We start from the raw sequence: 6,548 nt of genomic DNA, 5'->3' as shown, positions 1-6,548 counted from the left end.
AAGAAAGAAAAGAAAAGTTGATCAATCCCAGTCATTGATGCCCAACAAGCTCTCTTCCTTCGAAGTTTTATGGAAAGGTTCCTCTACTAAAACAACTGAATAATTAATAAATTTAACCCAATTTACAGGAGCCTATGCTTCGGTTACGATAGACAAATAAGTAGAAGTCCAATAACTTCTTAAGGAAAAGGAAGAAAAGATTGTCTTGTTGGAAAAAACGTTCAATGCAGAGAACAAAAAAGATTACAAAAAAATGGCATAATCAGTTTGCAGAGTTAAAGAAGAAATTTGATGCATTGGAACTACAACACGAAAAGGAAACACCAATGAAAGATATCCATATTGAAGAAATGAAGAGAAAGATAAATAAATTGAGTGTTAGTCCTTAGCTGGCAGAGTTTAAGAAAGAAGCAAAAGAGTTGAATGCTATTCTCAAGCATCAACATAAGATCTTTTGCAATAAGCTCATGTTGATTTAGGATAAATGTAAGGTAGAAAATTCTCGTATTGATGAGTTGGCCAAGATGATGAGCTATTTTGATGAAGTGAATGAGAAATTAACTAATTTTCTAAGTTGGCAGGAAAGTGTAGAAGGTAGAAAAAAATCTGCCTAAAATTGATGAGGCACAAAAGTTAATAATTTTTCGAGAATGGGAAATCAAAATGAAACAAGTTGAAGATGTAGTAAACGAGGTCTAAGATATTTCTAATTCTATCATTGAATCAGTCAATGAAACTTTGTTATAATCAAATTTGATTTCTAATTGTTCACAAGATTCACTTCCAGATGCCAAGACATTATTGAAAACATGGTTGGAACATATCACAACAATGATTGAAAGAGTTGAGTAGTTATCCAAGATTGACCTTGAAAATCATTGGTAGTTTCTTCTTAAGCCTCATAGCCAATGGTTGGTACTCTATTTCTTATCCATTGTTACCATGCATATGTTACCACCATTGAAGAATTCTATTTTTACCATTCAGATAAGGATTAAGCCTAAACACCCTCAAGAGTTCACCAGTCTGTTGGATATATACAGGTTGCGTCAACTCACTATTGTACAATCCTCGTCCTAAGTTCAAAGATTGTTACAACAATTTCCTAATTAGTATTTAACTATTTGTTTCTATTGAGGGATTAGCAAAAGAGTTGGTTTTTATCATTTTTGTATTCAAACTATAAATTTACCTCTCCGAGATGGAGATAGGGGTTTTTAATTTTGAGAAGAAATAACTTAAATTGCACTTATGTATTTGAGTTTTTCTTAATATAAAGTTGAACCACTTGCAGTTTCGAAATGAGCAGATTTACAATTTCTCAGGTACTATTATCCATTGTTTCTATTTCTTTGCTTTGAAAGGAATTTTTCATTGATATTGTTCACATATATGTGTTCTAGTCAGTCTTTCATGATCACTTCTGACATGTTTGGTTGAATTTTATGTTATATTGTGAACAATGAAATTCTTGTCATATGTGATGTTTTACTTAAATTAATTTAATTAACTATTTAATTAAATTAATTTCCTTTGATTGAATTAATATCGTAATTTCATAATAATCTACATTATTATGTTTGTTACGACATCTTTCTAGCACATATGTTTCTAGCTTACCCAGGTAATATAATAGATTGTAGTAGTTTATATTTCATTTTTCAAATATATTAATATTTATAAAGAACTATTACCACCAACATCCATCCCACTTCGTATAATTTTTGTTAAAAGGTAATTGGTCCCATAATTCCAATCAAAGCCACCATCCCAAATGGAAAATGGTCTAATTGGGGCCTCGACTAGGTAGTTTTCTCCCAATGTTGATGAGGTCAATTCAGACCATCAACAACTTCCTATTCTTGAAAGTAACTGCTAAATAAACTATCAATTTGAAAAGAGAAAATATGTAGAAAGTAGTCTAAATAGAGAAATAACTATTGCAGAAGAGAATAACTATATAATTTTGGCTTTCCAAAACAATATCTGCAACCACACTTCCCACAAGAGAGGTGATTGACAAACCTGCACAAGAATTTTTCTCATAAATAAGTTATGCTAGAAGGGAAAGGAAATATTGCTAGCTAGATACAACAAATAAAATACATGAATAAAATACACAAAGGAGAGAGACTACAACCTATGGGCTAGGCCCTAACCTAAGAAGAATCAACCCTCTAAACCAAACTTATATTTCAGATAATAGAAGGCTTCTCATTGATATAAAGTATTGTTGTTTTCTTTCTTTTATCCCAAGCAACAAAGGAAGGCTAAAATTATTCCCAATCCAGTTTACCTTTAGCATTTGAACTATTCTCTTATACAAAGGTGTCTTCTCCAAGTCATTCTTTTATCTCTCCGGAGAGTGATACTCTTTGATTTTTAAGCTATGGGGTAAGTTGTGCCATATCCTCTGACAAGCTTGCAAATTATAGGTTCCAAGAAACCAGAATTTTTCCTTAAATTGCAGGATGGCTTGGTCCTATTTTTTAATGTAAAGTGGTGCCAATTTAGGGTCTTCGGAGATAAGCCTATGGTTGTTTAAGACAAGGTGAGGATCTCTCAATTCTGGTCTTACCCATATGGGCTCATTAGATTCTTTGGATATGACCCGTTTTACCTCTTCAACCCTTGCCTCCTCATGGGTCATCCAAGAGGAAAATTCCATTAGTTGTACATCCCCCATCCTATAATTTGGATCCTAGAAGTCCATATCAGCCAATATGTGGTTGTGCATGTAGAATTCTGCCATCTTAGCTCTGTTATCCACACTAGCTTTATGAGAAATTCAATGAACTATTTGTAGGTTTGGAAAGGTAGTGAGCCATATTGTGTTAAAGTTTTAATATGAAATTGAGTCCACTACTCTTTGAGGAACATGGCATATGTTTTTTAAGGATGTATAGATTGGGTGACCTCCATAACCAAGCTTTCCATGGTGGCAAGTTTCTCTTCTTTCTCTTGGAACTGCTCTTTCAATATATTATTCTCCATTTGCATTTGTTCCCTCATGGTTGACTCTCTCAGCCTCAAATCAACCATTTATTCACCCATCTTAATTTTATCTTCCATCAAGCCCACATCCTAAACTCCCTTAGATTTTGTAATCTACATCCATCGGTGTGTTTGACCTCTTTCTCTTTCTAGGTCAAACAGGATTGAGACTGCAAATTTGGTGGGTATTATTTGTCCTTTCTTATAAAATTTGTAGCAGGACCAAAGATTTGGTTGAGGATCGGGCTCTTGTATCTCTTGTGGTACTTCTCCTCCCTCCCAAGGATGTGCAACACTTTCTTGTAGCACTACCTTACTTTCTATTAACAGTGCTAGACCTGCCAACATTCAAGGGATCTTCCGGGTATGAAGTCCCAACTAGACCTCACACTATTTGGTGCAGGAGTCCCATTCGGTATGATGGCCCAACTGCCATTGTCTTAAATATATCCCTTAGCTCTTGCTTGTCAACACATGAGAGTGGTATACTTAGTCTTCAAACAACAAGGTTCATGTGCCTGGTGAGTGCTTAATCTAGCTTGTGTCTAATTTCTTTCACTGCAGAGGGAGAGGGTGAGAGTGAGTCTCAAGTCGAAAGGGAATAGTCCCAACACTAATAGAGACACACCACATAGCAGGATCTGTGCAACGTTCGGTGGAGTAGTCCACACGAATGTGCAAATCACAAACACAAAGTGAACAGATAGCACGTACAACACCCAGTAGAGTAGTCCACATAAGCGTGATGGCCGTTATAACAAGTTTACAAGAATGAGCTTGTCGAGTGTCCCACAGAGTAGTCCACATGGACGAGATAATGATAATAATTGATAAAACACATTTACAATAGCATATGTACTAAAACATCCGAAATAGTTCAACTATCTTAGTACAAGTTAAAGCAACATGCATTACAAGCGTCCAAAGAATAGTCTTACAAGCGAATACAATACATCTGTGAAAATGTGATGGCCTGTTAACAGGCTTTTGAATTAAGTAAAAGTTCCAAGACACATTCATACACCATACATCACTAACCCAGATAGCGGGGTATTGGAGCCACTGCTCACTCCTCAAAGAAAAGAACTATAGACTCTCAAGGCTATGTTGGAGGAGCCAAGGTGAAAAAGTCTTTTGCATGTACAAATGAGGGATATATATAGTCAAGGGTGAGCTTGACCCTTGTGACTCTTCGACTTCCCTCATGATTGTTTGAATTACACGAATCTTCAACTGACATGAATCTTCAACTTCGTATGTGGGTCTCTTGGATTTCCATGTTACATTACATTGATTACAACAGTATGGCCCATAGTGGTGATGTGGCTTAGACGACTCATGACATGACTCGACATGACAGTGTTGGTATGTTCATGCTGATGGTGGTGTCCATGTCGAGTTGTTGTGCTGCTAAGTGATGAGTGTGATCTTGGTGTATCATAGCTTCACCTCCGCATGACAAGGTGTGTGGATTCTTCGATGGTCTTGGTGTTCACTTGACGTTGCATGTGAATGTATCCCCTTTGTTGGTACTTGGCATGCTTCATGTGCTCATCAGTTCGCGAACAAGTCTCTTAGCATGCGCTCCTTATTCATCTGGTTCGTCATTGTGCCATGTCTCATCCACATACCTGCATCTGAAATCACTCATGATGAGATGACATAAAATCTAGAAATCCCCTAGTCTACCATGATGCATCATCTTTTGCTTTCAGGTGGAGGTGACTGGGAGAGAGGACAAAGTTATGGAACTGCACAAATCACATTTCAGGCCTGGATGTGGGCTCCGAGGCACTATAAAAAAAAATGCGCATAGTTTACTGAGAGGCTAGGCTGAGAAGTTCATAGAGCAGTGACATCTGCAGGATCTAGCTTAGTTCGAAGGTAGAACTATGATAATTTTCCTGGGAAGGCAATGTAGGTAGCAGGAGGCGCTAGCAGTGAAAACTGCATAGATTTCCAAAGGAGGCTGGGAGTAGGCTGCAGGAACTTGCTGGCCAAAAATGCATAGATATGGGAGGAATTCATGCAAGGCATGTCTGTGCAATTTCCAAGCTGAGCAGGGTATCGGATAGTAGATGCACTGTCCAAGAAAACAGCGCAATTTTTAGGAGGAGTAGCAAGCAGGCCGACAGGGGGACTGACTGACAAAACTATGCAATTTCCAAAGACAATGTTGTGATAGGAAGCAGGTGCCTATCCCTCATGTCTGCGCAATTTATTCAATCAGTGGAGGCTGGCATGATGGCATCTTCTACACAATTTTTGGGAGGAGTGCAGCCCTGGGTCACTGCTTAAGTCAAATTCTTGGGTTGACCAGTGGGAGGCTTGATGGATAGTCTTGTTGGAAGCATAGATTGAGATAGCTTCTTGGGAAAATTCTACATTGTTTTGGGGGATAGTGAGCAAGGTTGATTCCATAATTGCACAGTGCAGACTGCTTGGAGGGCAGCCTCAAGCTCTGCATAGTTCTGGGCAACAGTGCTTGGTCACTGAGGATCGAGACTGTGCAATGCAGCTCAATGGAGGTTCGGCTAATGGAGGGTGGTTCAGTCGACAAAATTTCAAAAAAATGGCTAAGAGTGTGAGTGAGTGAACTCGTGTATACATGACCTTGCAAAAACAAACTCAACATGACTTGATGACAAGACACCCCAAACTACAAGACAACATATGCTCAGTGTGACTAACTGCGGGACTGTCTAATGGTGAAAATAACAAGTGTGACACTTCAGATAGACCTTTGGAAGGCCATGATGACACTCACACGAAAGTGCTTACAACATTGTGTGTGAGTGTGATGGGTGTTTACATATTCTAAACAACTCAAGCACACAAATAAAAACCTTCGATATCACCAAAATAAGGTTGCAAGAATGAGATAGAAATCGACATGCCGAAGATGAAAGTTGGTCAAACAAGTGAAAAGGAGGCAATATATGTAGAGGAAACACATGAAATGATTTTTGTGTTTTCAAAAATGCATGTTACTGAAGATAGGATGATATGAAAATGGAAAGAATTCCTGCAAACTCAACTAAGAGGTGTACTTCGAAAGGTTTTCTTTACTTACCATACTTACCCTCGAGATGATCATGCATCCAACAGAGTTTGCATGCAGTCCTAATATTTTTCCATCACTTGGTTCCTTGTTCCTTCTCCTAAACTCCTTGGGAGTGATCTGAGCATGTCACCTTTTCTGAGAGATAGATCACTCCAGCTTTAGCGGGTAGTGACTACTGCCAGGATGAGTCCATGGGAGGCCCATCTACACAGTTTCTGCATGTAAGGAAAATAGGGCAGCTTGGAAAACACTGCACAATTTTTAGGCAGAGGACACTACTGCGGGATGGGGGTCCTGGGAGGACACCTCTACGAAATTTTTGAGTGCAATGAAACCCGGGCAGCTGAGAGGCAATGCTGCACAGTTTCAAGTTGCAAGGCAGACTATGCAACTGAGGACAATACTGTGAAATTTCCAAAGGCAGTGGGTTCCGGCTGGGGTAAAGACACTAGAGGAAACCACTATGCAGTTTTTGATGCCAAGGTATTTG

The sequence above is a fragment of the Pinus tabuliformis genome, chromosome J, assembly GCF_031772625.1.
Source record: "Pinus tabuliformis cultivar Carrire ecotype Pingquan chromosome J, CPIR1, whole genome shotgun sequence".
In the NCBI taxonomy this organism is placed as follows: Eukaryota; Viridiplantae; Streptophyta; class Pinopsida; order Pinales; family Pinaceae; genus Pinus; species Pinus tabuliformis.
This window is presented reverse-complemented; position numbering follows the sequence as displayed.